General features: G+C 55.6%; 5 non-coding genes across 5 annotated transcripts; all 5 read left to right on the top strand.

Annotated features, from left to right (window-relative positions):
• Nucleotides 1-1,858: 1,858 nt before the first annotated feature.
• LOC132360930 (small nucleolar RNA SNORD116) lies at nt 1,859-1,951 on the top strand. The gene has a single exon (XR_009501248.1). It is a non-coding gene; the product is annotated as a small nucleolar RNA SNORD116 (small nucleolar RNA).
• Nucleotides 1,952-4,641: 2,690 nt separating this feature from the next.
• Nucleotides 4,642-4,734, top strand: LOC132361898 (small nucleolar RNA SNORD116). The gene has a single exon (XR_009502162.1). It is a non-coding gene; the product is annotated as a small nucleolar RNA SNORD116 (small nucleolar RNA).
• Nucleotides 4,735-7,380: 2,646 nt separating this feature from the next.
• Nucleotides 7,381-7,473, top strand: LOC132360929 (small nucleolar RNA SNORD116). Its single transcript, XR_009501247.1, has one exon. It is a non-coding gene; the product is annotated as a small nucleolar RNA SNORD116 (small nucleolar RNA).
• A 2,690-nt stretch (nt 7,474-10,163) lies between these two features.
• LOC132361897 (small nucleolar RNA SNORD116) lies at nt 10,164-10,256 on the top strand. The gene has a single exon (XR_009502161.1). It is a non-coding gene; the product is annotated as a small nucleolar RNA SNORD116 (small nucleolar RNA).
• Nucleotides 10,257-12,902: 2,646 nt separating this feature from the next.
• Nucleotides 12,903-12,995, top strand: LOC132360928 (small nucleolar RNA SNORD116). Its single transcript, XR_009501246.1, has one exon. It is a non-coding gene; the product is annotated as a small nucleolar RNA SNORD116 (small nucleolar RNA).
• Nucleotides 12,996-14,825: the final 1,830 nt, after the last annotated feature.

Genomic DNA, 14,825 nt, shown 5'->3' with positions numbered 1-14,825 from the left:
ACCTGTGAAGAGTTGCAATCCCGTTTCCAGAGGAGTGACTCCCCACGGGTGTCTTGCGGGACATAGAGAAGATGGACATGCTGAGGCATCTGTGCCGGCCTTCTCTGGGGGAGGTGAGTTATGCAAACAAGCCCTTTGGTCGCTCTTTTCCCTCTTTTGGGAATGTGCAAAGCGATAGTGTTTCTGCCGGAGGGCATGACGCGGCCGGCCCGTGTGGCATGCAGGCCTTTCGAATAGCCAGAGCTTTATCCAGAGCAGTCCATTGGCGGGGCAGAGAAGGGGGCACTGTTGCCATCCCTGGTGCACTGCCAAGGCCAGCCACTGTTCCCTTTCAGGCTTCCAAGTCCCCTCACATGGCAGAGGTCTTCCGTTGAAAGTATATCTGTGGTCCTCGGGGACCATGCCTTTGATCACTGTGAGTTCCTCGGTGCTGCCACTGTGGCAGTGGAGAATTTCCAGGATGCCTCAGGTGGGATCAGCATCTTCAAAGCAGACAGGCTTGCGGTCTGTCTTCCCTGGTGTTCAGTGTTCCCGTGTTCGGAAGATGTCTGTGTCTTCCAGTAGGGACGCGTCGCCCTGCTGGCTGGAGTAGGGCACGGTGGACGAGGCTGTTGAGCGTTTGAGCGGTTCCTTAGGGGTCAGGGCCGCAAACCTTGCAGGATGGGAGCTGCCTGAGACATGGCCGGGAAGGTGGCCTAGTTTCCGCTGTGGGGTTCCAACATGGGTCATGGCTGCTGAAGCCCACTGCTTCCTGTGGTGGGCATTCCCACGGGTCCAAGGAAAGTGGTTAGGCCTAGTTGGCGAGAAGTTGCACTTTGTTCGATGTTCTTTAGCCCCTTGAGTGGATTCAGGCTGCATCTTGCCAGTAGAATGCTGTAGGTCGGTGTCAGCTCACCCATGGGAGTTCCCTTGCTTCCGAAAGTGCTGGGAGTGGCCCCAAGTGCACATCAGATGTGCTGGTAGCTGGCAGGTTCTCGAGTTGCACGTAGATGTCACACCCACGGCCGGGAGGCAGGTCTCGTCCAGTCTTTGTGCTCTGGTCAGAAGGCGTGGCTGTGGGAGAGTGGGCGTCCGTGGAGTATTTCAACAGCCCCTGGGGGTTAAAGTTTGCATGCGGCCTCTGGAAGCTGACAGGGGGCTTTCTCCTTTCAGTTGGGGGTCTAGCCAGGGTGTTGTTATACACAACTATGGCGTTTACCGTTGGACGCCTCTTCACAGGGCTACAGGGACACACAGAGACCAAGACGCGTAGTCAGCGGCACACAGAGAAACCCACAAGAGCGTCTGCGTGCGCAGTCACAGTCACACACGCCCACACGCGTGAACACACAAATACAGCCTCTCACACACCGGCCAATGTATGTGCCTAACTTCCTGCAGTCGTACTATCAGACATGCAGTCAATTCTCGGTAAGGGATAGAGGTCCTTGGGAAGCAGTTTCAGAGCTCAAGCCCAGGTAAATGTTTGTATGGATCATGTCCTCTGAGGACACCAGTCCACTTCCCAGGTGCAGTTGCTGGGCAAGCCTCGCCGTCGGCAAAAACAAGAAGATCTTCGTGTGCTCTGATGACTGGAGGTGCTAAGAAGAACTGGAAAAAGTGAGGCGGGACCATGTTCCCGAGCATGGTCGCGGATAACTCAGGACGGTAGGTATTCAACCACCCCAAGATGTGCCATTAGATATTAGGTTTTCCTCAGATGGGCCCAATGGCTGCAAGAGTGGCTTGATTGTTCGTCTTGTTGAGTGGCCTGAGGGCTATGGATTCTCCAGGCTTTTGGGGTACTCCAGGCTCATGGCTCCCCTGCAGAGCCCCACGCACTGCCCGGTTGTGTTCTGCAGCATCCCAGCATGTGCTTGGATCGATGATGACACTCTTGTATGCATTCCTTGGAAACTCTGAACAGAATGGGTGAGAACACTCTACCGTCTCCTTATCGAAACTGAGGTTCAGCACGTTTCCTCTCTCGGGTGTAGGGGACTGTTAGGAGTGAGGGCCAGTGTCCCCTGCCGACATGCACGCAAATACCACCAAGGACTCCAGTATTGGAGGGGCTCCTGTCTGAGGATCGACCGTGTCTGCACATAAGCTGGCTTATCTGTGTATCCCGGGTCCCTGCTGAAAGGCGGTTGAAGGAATGCGAGGGGGCAGGCTCTCTTGCTGGTCTTAAGAGTCGGGGTGTGTGCCGGTCTAGGCCCAGTGTGCTTGCCATTGGATAGGTGTGTTTTGGCCAGGATCACGCTTCGTGCATGCTGTTTCGTGTGTTTATTTTGGAAGCCAAAATGAGCAAGCGTCCCTGGTTTGTGCCTGGAGCCTGAGGCCAGGCCTGTGGCCCTCCCTGTCCTAGTGTTTTGCACAGTGAGGTTTTTGAGTCCCTAGTGAGGCTGGAGAATTGGGCGGGGTTGGGCTCGGGTTGGGCGTCGGCGGAAAGGGGCTGATGGATTAGGCCACACTGCTGCCCTTGTCTGCTCCTCTACTTTAACACCCAGCACAGTGTTGGTGCCAAGTGGGGCATCGTGGAGTGGGGTGAGGATCGAGTGCTGCATTTAAACCTGCGTGGTCGCTGATGGCCTGGACAGGAAGGTAAGGGATGATGAGGACCGGTCCTTTGTGAGGTCGTGGAATAGGCTGTCATAATTGGGTTGCAGGTGCTGGCCTTGGCTTCCCAAGGATGAGTCGTGTTCGTGATGGGCTGGCATCAGCTGCCTATGGAGGGGGTGGCTCTGGCAGTTCAAGTGCATGAGGTGAGGTAGGTAACCTGTGTAGAGTTATCATCCCATTGCCGGAGGAATGACACCCAAATGGTGTCTTGGGGGACGTAGAGAAGATCGACATTGTGAGGCGTCTGTGCCGGCCTCCTTGGAGGTAGGTGAGTTATGCGAACATCCATATTGGCTGCTTTCTTCCCTTGTTTGGGAATGTGCAAAGCAAAAGTGTTTCTCCCGGGGGGGCATGACACCGCCAGCCAGTTTGGCATGCAGGCCGTTCGAACAGCCTGAGGTTTATCTGCAGCAGTCCGTGGGTGGGGCAGAGATGGGGGCACTGTTGCGATGCCAGGTGTGCTGTCGTGGACAGCCACTGTGCCCTTTCAAGCTTCCAGGTCCCCTCGTGTGGCAGAGGTCTTCCGTTGAAAGTCTGTCTGTGGTCCTCAGGAACAGTGCATTTGATCGCTGTGAGTTCCTCGGTAGTGTTGCTGTGGGAGTGGAGAATTGCCAGGATGCATGGGGTGGTGTGGGCATCATCAAAGCAGACAGGCTTGCGGTCTGTCTTCCCTGGTGTTCAGTGTCCCCGTGTTCGCATGATGTCTGTGGCTTCCAATAGTGTCGAGTCGCCCTGCATGCAGGAGGAGGGCACTTAGGAAGAGGCTGTGTATCATTTGAGCGTTTTCCCAGTTGTCAGGGCCACGAACCCTGCCAGTTGGAAACTTGCCGATACGTGGGTGAGGAGGTGGCCTAAATTCGGCTCTGGTGTTCCAACCTGTGTCATGGTTGCTGAAGCCCAACACTTCCCATTGTGGGCATTCCCACGGGGTCACGGAGAGTGATTTGGTCTAGTTGGTGAGAAGACGCACTTGGTCCGCAGTTCCTTAGCCCCTTGAGAAGTGCCGTGCTGCATCTTTCCTGTAGGCAACTGCAGGTCGCTATCAGCCCGCCCCTGGGATGTTCCCTTGCTTCCAGGAGTGCTGGGAGTGACCCCAAGGGCACATCAGATGTGCTGGTAGGTGGCAGGGTCTCCAGGTCCACATAGATGTGACAGCCACGGCCGGGAGGCAGGTCTCGTCCAGTCTTTGTGCTTTGGTCAGAAGGCGTGGCTGTGAGAGAGCGGGAGTCTGTGGACTATTTCAACAGTCCCTGGGGGTCAAAGTTCGCATGTGGCCTCTTGAAGCTGACAGGGGTCTTTCTCCTTTCAGTTGGGGGTCCAACCAGGATGGTGTGTATAAACTATGGCGTTTACTGTTGGAGGCGTCTGCAGAGGGCCACAGGGACACCCAGAGACCAAGACGCGTATTCAGCGGCACACACCGGAACCCACGAGTGCATCTTCGTGCGCAGTCACAGTCACACACGCCCACACGCGTGAATACACACATACAGCGTCTCACACACCGGCCAACGTACATGCCTAACTTCCTCCAGTCGTGCTGTGAGACACGCAATCAGTTTTCGGTAAGGGATAGTGGTACTTGGGTAGCAGGTTCCGGGCTGACACGTAGGTAAGTTTTCACAAGAATCATGTTCTCTGAGGACTCTGGTGCAATTCAGAAGCCTGCCTGATTTCTGTCCACTTCTCAGGTGCAGTTGCAGGGTAAGGCTGGCCGTCGGCAAAGACAAGAAGACCTTCGTGTTGTCTGATAACTGGATGTGCTAAGGGGAACTGGAAAAAGTGGAGCAGGCGCACGTTGCTGAGCGTGGCTGGGGATAACTCAGGACAGTAGCATTCACCCATACTAAGATGTGCCATTGGCTATTAGGTTTTCCTCAGATGGGTCCAATGGCTGCAAGAGTGGATTGATTGTTGGTCTTGCTGAGTGGCTTGAGGACTGTGGATTCCCCAGGCTGTTGGAGTACTTCTGGGTCATGGCTCCTCTGCAGAGCCCCACGGCCTGCCCGTTTGTGTTCTGCAGCGTCCCAGAATGTGCTTGGATCGATGATGACACCCTTGTATGCATTCCTTGGAAAATCTGAACAAAATGAGTGAGAAAGCTCTACGGTCTCCACATGGAAACTGAGGTCCAGCAGGTTTCCTCTCGGGGGTAGGGGACAGTTAGCAGTGAGGACCAACATCCCCTGCTGACATGCATGCAAATACCACTAAGGGCTCTCACATTGGAGGGGCTCCTGTCTGAGGGTCGACCGTGTCTGCCCATAAGCTGGGTCATCTATGAATCCGTGGTCCCTGCTAAAAGGCCGTGAGGGAATGCAAGGGGGCAGGGTCTCCTGCTAGTCTTCAGAGTCAGAGTGTGTGCTGGTGTGGGCCCAGTGAGCTTTCAGCTTGGAGAAGTGTGTTTTGACCAGGATCATGCTTTGTGCATGCCGCTTCGGTGGTTGATTTTGGAAGCCAAAATGAGCAAGGTTCCCTGGTTGGAGCCTGCAGCCTCAGGCCAGGCCTGTGGCCCTCTCTGTTGTTGTGTTTGGTGCGGTGAGGTTCTTGAGTGCCAGGTGGGGCTGGAGCAGTGGGCGGGGGTTGGATGGAATTTGGTGATGGTGGAAGGGGGCTGATGGATTAGGCCTCGGTGCTGCCCCTGAAGCTGCCAGCACACTGTTGGCGCTATGTGGATCATCGTGGAGTGGGGTGACGATCGAGTGCTGCATTTAAGCCTGCGTAGTGGCTGCTGCCCTGGAGAGAAAGGTAAGGTATCATGAGGACAGGTCCTGTGTGATGTCGTGGGATGGGCTGTCATCATTGGGTTGCAGGCGCTGGCCTCGGCTTCCCAAGGATGTGTCTTGTTCGTGATGGCCTGGCATCAGCTGCCTATGGTGGGGATGGCTTTGGCAGTTCATGAGGATGCAGTGAGGTAGGTTACCTGTGAAGAGTTGCAATCCCGTTTCCAGAGGAGTGACTCCCCACGGGTGTCTTGCGGGACATAGAGAAGATGGACATGCTGAGGCATCTGTGCCGGCCTTCTCTGGGGGAGGTGAGTTATGCAAACAAGCCCTTTGGTCGCTCTTTTCCCTCTTTTGGGAATGTGCAAAGCGATAGTGTTTCTGCCGGAGGGCATGACGCGGCCGGCCCGTGTGGCATGCAGGCCTTTCGAATAGCCAGAGCTTTATCCAGAGCAGTCCATTGGCGGGGCAGAGAAGGGGGCACTGTTGCCATCCCTGGTGCACTGCCAAGGCCAGCCACTGTTCCCTTTCAGGCTTCCAAGTCCCCTCACATGGCAGAGGTCTTCCGTTGAAAGTATATCTGTGGTCCTCGGGGACCATGCCTTTGATCACTGTGAGTTCCTCGGTGCTGCCACTGTGGCAGTGGAGAATTTCCAGGATGCCTCAGGTGGGATCAGCATCTTCAAAGCAGACAGGCTTGCGGTCTGTCTTCCCTGGTGTTCAGTGTTCCCGTGTTCGGAAGATGTCTGTGTCTTCCAGTAGGGACGCGTCGCCCTGCTGGCTGGAGTAGGGCACGGTGGACGAGGCTGTTGAGCGTTTGAGCGGTTCCTTAGGGGTCAGGGCCGCAAACCTTGCAGGATGGGAGCTGCCTGAGACATGGCCGGGAAGGTGGCCTAGTTTCCGCTGTGGGGTTCCAACATGGGTCATGGCTGCTGAAGCCCACTGCTTCCTGTGGTGGGCATTCCCACGGGTCCAAGGAAAGTGGTTAGGCCTAGTTGGCGAGAAGTTGCACTTTGTTCGATGTTCTTTAGCCCCTTGAGTGGATTCAGGCTGCATCTTGCCAGTAGAATGCTGTAGGTCGGTGTCAGCTCACCCATGGGAGTTCCCTTGCTTCCGAAAGTGCTGGGAGTGACCCCAAGTGCACATCAGATGTGCTGGTAGCTGGCAGGTTCTCGAGTTGCACGTAGATGTCACACCCACGGCCGGGAGGCAGGTCTCGTCCAGTCTTTGTGCTCTGGTCAGAAGGCGTGGCTGTGGGAGAGTGGGCGTCCGTGGAGTATTTCAACAGCCCCTGGGGGTTAAAGTTTGCATGCGGCCTCTGGAAGCTGACAGGGGGCTTTCTCCTTTCAGTTGGGGGTCTAGCCAGGGTGTTGTTATACACAACTATGGCGTTTACCATTGGACGCCTCTTCACAGGGCTACAGGGACACACAGAGACCAAGACGCGTAGTCAGCGGCACACAGAGAAACCCACAAGAGCGTCTGCGTGCGCAGTCACAGTCACACACGCCCACACGCGTGAACACACAAATACAGCCTCTCACACACCGGCCAATGTATGTGCCTAACTTCCTGCAGTCGTACTATCAGACATGCAGTCAATTCTCGGTAAGGGATAGAGGTCCTTGGGAAGCAGTTTCAGAGCTCAAGCCCAGGTAAATGTTTGTATGGATCATGTCCTCTGAGGACACCAGTCCACTTCCCAGGTGCAGTTGCTGGGCAAGCCTCGCCGTCGGCAAAAACAAGAAGATCTTCGTGTGCTCTGATGACTGGAGGTGCTAAGAAGAACTGGAAAAAGTGAGGCGGGACCATGTTCCCGAGCATGGTCGCGGATAACTCAGGACGGTAGGTATTCAACCACCCCAAGATGTGCCATTAGATATTAGGTTTTCCTCAGATGGGCCCAATGGCTGCAAGAGTGGCTTGATTGTTCGTCTTGTTGAGTGGCCTGAGGGCTATGGATTCTCCAGGCTTTTGGGGTACTCCAGGCTCATGGCTCCCCTGCAGAGCCCCACGCACTGCCCGGTTGTGTTCTGCAGCATCCCAGCATGTGCTTGGATCGATGATGACACTCTTGTATGCATTCCTTGGAAACTCTGAACAGAATGGGTGAGAACACTCTACCGTCTCCTTATCGAAACTGAGGTTCAGCACGTTTCCTCTCTCGGGTGTAGGGGACTGTTAGGAGTGAGGGCCAGTGTCCCCTGCCGACATGCACGCAAATACCACCAAGGACTCCAGTATTGGAGGGGCTCCTGTCTGAGGATCGACCGTGTCTGCACATAAGCTGGCTTATCTGTGTATCCCGGGTCCCTGCTGAAAGGCGGTTGAAGGAATGCGAGGGGGCAGGCTCTCTTGCTGGTCTTAAGAGTCCGGGTGTGTGCCGGTCTAGGCCCAGTGTGCTTGCCATTGGATAGGTGTGTTTTGGCCAGGATCACGCTTCGTGCATGCTGTTTCGTGTGTTTATTTTGGAAGCCAAAATGAGCAAGCGTCCCTGGTTTGTGCCTGGAGCCTGAGGCCAGGCCTGTGGCCCTCCCTGTCCTAGTGTTTTGCACAGTGAGGTTTTTGAGTCCCTAGTGAGGCTGGAGAATTGGGCGGGGTTGGGCTCGGGTTGGGCGTCGGCGGAAAGGGGCTGATGGATTAGGCCACACTGCTGCCCTTGTCTGCTCCTCTACTTTAACACCCAGCACAGTGTTGGTGCCAAGTGGGGCATCGTGGAGTGGGGTGAGGATCGAGTGCTGCATTTAAACCTGCGTGGTCGCTGATGGCCTGGACAGGAAGGTAAGGGATGATGAGGACCGGACCTTTGTGAGGTCGTGGAATAGGCTGTCATAATTGGGTTGCAGGTGCTGGCCTTGGCTTCCCAAGGATGAGTCGTGTTCGTGATGGGCTGGCATCAGCTGCCTATGGAGGGGGTGGCACTGGCAGTTCAAGTGCATGAGGTGAGGTAGGTAACCTGTGTAGAGTTATCATCCCATTGCCGGAGGAATGACACCCAAATGGTGTCTTGGGGGACGTAGAGAAGATCGACATTGTGAGGCGTCTGTGCCGGCCTCCTTGGAGGTAGGTGAGTTATGCGAACATCCATATTGGCTGCTTTCTTCCCTTGTTTGGGAATGTGCAAAGCAAAAGTGTTTCTCCCGGGGGGGCATGACACCGCCAGCCAGTTTGGCATGCAGGCCGTTCGAACAGCCTGAGGTTTATCTGCAGCAGTCCGTGGGTGGGGCAGAGATGGGGGCACTGTTGCGATGCCAGGTGTGCTGTCGTGGACAGCCACTGTGCCCTTTCAAGCTTCCAGGTCCCCTCGTGTGGCAGAGGTCTTCCGTTGAAAGTCTGTCTGTGGTCCTCAGGAACAGTGCATTTGCTCGCTGTGAGTTCCTCGGTAGTGTTGCTGTGGGAGTGGAGAATTGCCAGGATGCATGGGGTGGTGTGGGCATCATCAAAGCAGACAGGCTTGCGGTCTGTCTTCCCTGGTGTTCAGTGTCCCCGTGTTCGCATGATGTCTGTGGCTTCCAATAGTGTCGAGTCGCCCTGCATGCAGGAGGAGGGCACTTAGGAAGAGGCTGTGTATCATTTGAGCGTTTTCCCAGTTGTCAGGGCCACGAACCCTGCCAGTTGGAAACTTGCCGATACGTGGGTGAGGAGGTGGCCTAAATTCGGCTCTGGTGTTCCAACCTGTGTCATGGTTGCTGAAGCCCAACACTTCCCATTGTGGGCATTCCCACGGGGTCACGGAGAGTGATTTGGTCTAGTTGGTGAGAAGACGCACTTGGTCCGCAGTTCCTTAGCCCCTTGAGAAGTGCCGTGCTGCATCTTTCCTGTAGGCAACTGCAGGTCGCTATCAGCCCGCCCCTGGGATGTTCCCTTGCTTCCAGGAGTGCTGGGAGTGACCCCAAGGGCACATCAGATGTGCTGGTAGGTGGCAGGGTCTCCAGGTCCACATAGATGTGACAGCCACGGCCGGGAGGCAGGTCTCGTCCAGTCTTTGTGCTTTGGTCAGAAGGCGTGGCTGTGAGAGAGCGGGAGTCTGTGGACTATTTCAACAGTCCCTGGGGGTCAAAGTTCGCATGTGGCCTCTTGAAGCTGACAGGGGTCTTTCTCCTTTCAGTTGGGGGTCCAACCAGGATGGTGTGTATAAACTATGGCGTTTACTGTTGGAGGCGTCTGCAGAGGGCCACAGGGACACCCAGAGACCAAGACGCGTATTCAGCGGCACACACCGGAACCCACGAGTGCATCTTCGTGCGCAGTCACAGTCACACACGCCCACACGCGTGAATACACACATACAGCGTCTCACACACCGGCCAACGTACATGCCTAACTTCCTCCAGTCGTGCTGTGAGACACGCAATCAGTTTTCGGTAAGGGATAGTGGTACTTGGGTAGCAGGTTCCGGGCTGACACGTAGGTAAGTTTTCACAAGAATCATGTTCTCTGAGGACTCTGGTGCAATTCAGAAGCCTGCCTGATTTCTGTCCACTTCTCAGGTGCAGTTGCAGGGTAAGGCTGGCCGTCGGCAAAGACAAGAAGACCTTCGTGTTGTCTGATAACTGGATGTGCTAAGGGGAACTGGAAAAAGTGGAGCAGGCGCACGTTGCTGAGCGTGGCTGGGGATAACTCAGGACAGTAGCATTCACCCATACTAAGATGTGCCATTGGCTATTAGGTTTTCCTCAGATGGGTCCAATGGCTGCAAGAGTGGATTGATTGTTGGTCTTGCTGAGTGGCTTGAGGACTGTGGATTCCCCAGGCTGTTGGAGTACTTCTGGGTCATGGCTCCTCTGCAGAGCCCCACGGCCTGCCCGTTTGTGTTCTGCAGCGTCCCAGAATGTGCTTGGATCGATGATGACACCCTTGTATGCATTCCTTGGAAAATCTGAACAAAATGAGTGAGAAAGCTCTACGGTCTCCACATGGAAACTGAGGTCCAGCAGGTTTCCTCTCGGGGGTAGGGGACAGTTAGCAGTGAGGACCAACATCCCCTGCTGACATGCATGCAAATACCACTAAGGGCTCTCACATTGGAGGGGCTCCTGTCTGAGGGTCGACCGTGTCTGCCCATAAGCTGGGTCATCTATGAATCCGTGGTCCCTGCTAAAAGGCCGTGAGGGAATGCAAGGGGGCAGGGTCTCCTGCTAGTCTTCAGAGTCAGAGTGTGTGCTGGTGTGGGCCCAGTGAGCTTTCAGCTTGGAGAAGTGTGTTTTGACCAGGATCATGCTTTGTGCATGCCGCTTCGGTGGTTGATTTTGGAAGCCAAAATGAGCAAGGTTCCCTGGTTGGAGCCTGCAGCCTCAGGCCAGGCCTGTGGCCCTCTCTGTTGTTGTGTTTGGTGCGGTGAGGTTCTTGAGTGCCAGGTGGGGCTGGAGCAGTGGGCGGGGGTTGGATGGAATTTGGTGATGGTGGAAGGGGGCTGATGGATTAGGCCTCGGTGCTGCCCCTGAAGCTGCCAGCACACTGTTGGCGCTATGTGGATCATCGTAGAGTGGGGTGACGATCGAGTGCTGCATTTAAGCCTGCGTAGTGGCTGCTGCCCTGGAGAGAAAGGTAAGGTATCATGAGGACAGGTCCTGTGTGATGTCGTGGGATGGGCTGTCATCATTGGGTTGCAGGCGCTGGCCTCGGCTTCCCAAGGATGTGTCTTGTTCGTGATGGCCTGGCATCAGCTGCCTATGGTGGGGATGGCTTTGGCAGTTCATGAGGATGCAGTGAGGTAGGTTACCTGTGAAGAGTTGCAATCCCGTTTCCAGAGGAGTGACTCCCCACGGGTGTCTTGCGGGACATAGAGAAGATGGACATGCTGAGGCATCTGTGCCGGCCTTCTCTGGGGGAGGTGAGTTATGCAAACAAGCCCTTTGGTCGCTCTTTTCCCTCTTTTGGGAATGTGCAAAGCGATAGTGTTTCTGCCGGAGGGCATGACGCGGCCGGCCCGTGTGGCATGCAGGCCTTTCGAATAGCCAGAGCTTTATCCAGAGCAGTCCATTGGCGGGGCAGAGAAGGGGGCACTGTTGCCATCCCTGGTGCACTGCCAAGGCCAGCCACTGTTCCCTTTCAGGCTTCCAAGTCCCCTCACATGGCAGAGGTCTTCCGTTGAAAGTATATCTGTGGTCCTCGGGGACCATGCCTTTGATCACTGTGAGTTCCTCGGTGCTGCCACTGTGGCAGTGGAGAATTTCCAGGATGCCTCAGGTGGGATCAGCATCTTCAAAGCAGACAGGCTTGCGGTCTGTCTTCCCTGGTGTTCAGTGTTCCCGTGTTCGGAAGATGTCTGTGTCTTCCAGTAGGGACGCGTCGCCCTGCTGGCTGGAGTAGGGCACGGTGGACGAGGCTGTTGAGCGTTTGAGCGGTTCCTTAGGGGTCAGGGCCGCAAACCTTGCAGGATGGGAGCTGCCTGAGACATGGCCGGGAAGGTGGCCTAGTTTCCGCTGTGGGGTTCCAACATGGGTCATGGCTGCTGAAGCCCACTGCTTCCTGTGGTGGGCATTCCCACGGGTCCAAGGAAAGTGGTTAGGCCTAGTTGGCGAGAAGTTGCACTTTGTTCGATGTTCTTTAGCCCCTTGAGTGGATTCAGGCTGCATCTTGCCAGTAGAATGCTGTAGGTCGGTGTCAGCTCACCCATGGGAGTTCCCTTGCTTCCGAAAGTGCTGGGAGTGGCCCCAAGTGCACATCAGATGTGCTGGTAGCTGGCAGGTTCTCGAGTTGCACGTAGATGTCACACCCACGGCCGGGAGGCAGGTCTCGTCCAGTCTTTGTGCTCTGGTCAGAAGGCGTGGCTGTGGGAGAGTGGGCGTCCGTGGAGTATTTCAACAGCCCCTGGGGGTTAAAGTTTGCATGCGGCCTCTGGAAGCTGACAGGGGGCTTTCTCCTTTCAGTTGGGGGTCTAGCCAGGGTGTTGTTATACACTACTATGGCGTTTACCGTTGGACGCCTCTTCACAGGGCTACAGGGACACACAGAGACCAAGACGCGTAGTCAGCGGCACACAGAGAAACCCACAAGAGCGTCTGCGTGCGCAGTCACAGTCACACACGCCCACACGCGTGAACACACAAATACAGCCTCTCACACACCGGCCAATGTATGTGCCTAACTTCCTGCAGTCGTACTATCAGACATGCAGTCAATTCTCGGTAAGGGATAGAGGTCCTTGGGAAGCAGTTTCAGAGCTCAAGCCCAGGTAAATGTTTGTATGGATCATGTCCTCTGAGGACACCAGTCCACTTCCCAGGTGCAGTTGCTGGGCAAGCCTCGCCGTCGGCAAAAACAAGAAGATCTTCGTGTGCTCTGATGACTGGAGGTGCTAAGAAGAACTGGAAAAAGTGAGGCGGGACCATGTTCCCGAGCATGGTCGCGGATAACTCAGGACGGTAGGTATTCAACCACCCCAAGATGTGCCATTAGATATTAGGTTTTCCTCAGATGGGCCCAATGGCTGCAAGAGTGGCTTGATTGTTCGTCTTGTTGAGTGGCCTGAGGGCTATGGATTCTCCAGGCTTTTGGGGTACTCCAGGCTCATGGCTCCCCTGCAGAGCCCCACGCACTGCCCGGTTGTGTTCTGCAGCATCCCAGCATGTGCTTGGATCGATGATGACACTCTTGTATGCATTCCTTGGAAACTCTGAACAGAATGGGTGAGAACACTCTACCGTCTCCTTATCGAAACTGAGGTTCAGCACGTTTCCTCTCTCGGGTGTAGGGGACTGTTAGGAGTGAGGGCCAGTGTCCCCTGCCGACATGCACGCAAATACCACCAAGGACTCCAGTATTGGAGGGGCTCCTGTCTGAGGATCGACCGTGTCTGCACATAAGCTGGCTTATCTGTGTATCCCGGGTCCCTGCTGAAAGGCGGTTGAAGGAATGCGAGGGGGCAGGCTCTCTTGCTGGTCTTAAGAGTCGGGGTGTGTGCCGGTCTAGGCCCAGTGTGCTTGCCATTGGATAGGTGTGTTTTGGCCAGGATCACGCTTCGTGCATGCTGTTTCGTGTGTTTATTTTGGAAGCCAAAATGAGCAAGCGTCCCTGGTTTGTGCCTGGAGCCTGAGGCCAGGCCTGTGGCCCTCCCTGTCCTAGTGTTTTGCACAGTGAGGTTTTTGAGTCCCTAGTGAGGCTGGAGAATTGGGCGGGGTTGGGCTCGGGTTGGGCATCGGCGGAAAGGGGCTGATGGATTAGGCCACACTGCTGCCCTTGTCTGCTCCTCTACTTTAACACCCAGCACAGTGTTGGTGCCAAGTGGGGCATCGTGGAGTGGGGTGAGGATCGAGTGCTGCATTTAAACCTGCGTGGTCGCTGATGGCCTGGACAGGAAGGTAAGGGATGATGAGGACCGGTCCTTTGTGAGGTCGTGGAATAGGCTGTCATAATTGGGTTGCAGGTGCTGGCCTTGGCTTCCCAAGGATGAGTCGTGTTCGTGATGGGCTGGCATCAGCTGCCTATGGAGGGGGTGGCTCTGGCAGTTCAAGTGCATGAGGTGAGGTAGGTAACCTGTGTAGAGTTATCATCCCATTGCCGGAGGAATGACACCCAAATGGTGTCTTGGGGGACGTAGAGAAGATCGACATTGTGAGGCGTCTGTGCCGGCCTCCTTGGAGGTAGGTGAGTTATGCGAACATCCATATTGGCTGCTTTCTTCCCTTGTTTGGGAATGTGCAAAGCAAAAGTGTTTCTCCCGGGGGGGCATGACACCGCCAGCCAGTTTGGCATGCAGGCCGTTCGAACAGCCTGAGGTTTATCTGCAGCAGTCCGTGGGTGGGGCAGAGATGGGGGCACTGTTGCGATGCCAGGTGTGCTGTCGTGGACAGCCACTGTGCCCTTTCAAGCTTCCAGGTCCCCTCGTGTGGCAGAGGTCTTCCGTTGAAAGTCTGTCTGTGGTCCTCAGGAACAGTGCATTTGATCGCTGTGAGTTCCTCGGTAGTGTTGCTGTGGGAGTGGAGAATTGCCAGGATGCATGGGGTGGTGTGGGCATCATCAAAGCAGACAGGCTTGCGGTCTGTCTTCCCTGGTGTTCAGTGTCCCCGTGTTCGCATGATGTCTGTGGCTTCCAATAGTGTCGAGTCGCCCTGCATGCAGGAGGAGGGCACTTAGGAAGAGGCTGTGTATCATTTGAGCGTTTTCCCAGTTGTCAGGGCCACGAACCCTGCCAGTTGGAAACTTGCCGATACGTGGGTGAGGAGGTGGCCTAAATTCGGCTCTGGTGTTCCAACCTGTGTCATGGTTGCTGAAGCCCAACACTTCCCATTGTGGGCATTCCCACGGGGTCACGGAGAGTGATTTGGTCTAGTTGGTGAGAAGACGCACTTGGTCCGCAGTTCCTTAGCCCCTTGAGAAGTGCCGTGCTGCATCTTTCCTGTAGGCAACTGCAGGTCGCTATCAGCCCGCCCCTGGGATGTTCCCTTGCTTCCAGGAGTGCTGGGAGTGACCCCAAGGGCACATCAGATGTGCTGGTAGGTGGCAGGGTCTCCAGGTCCACATAGATGTGACAGCCACGGCCGGGAGGCAGGTCTCGTC

Source organism: Balaenoptera ricei, chromosome 2 (assembly GCF_028023285.1).
Source record: "Balaenoptera ricei isolate mBalRic1 chromosome 2, mBalRic1.hap2, whole genome shotgun sequence".
Classification (NCBI taxonomy): domain Eukaryota; kingdom Metazoa; phylum Chordata; class Mammalia; order Artiodactyla; family Balaenopteridae; genus Balaenoptera; species Balaenoptera ricei.
Note: the sequence above shows the minus strand (reverse complement) of the source record. Positions and strands in the feature narration are given on the sequence as shown.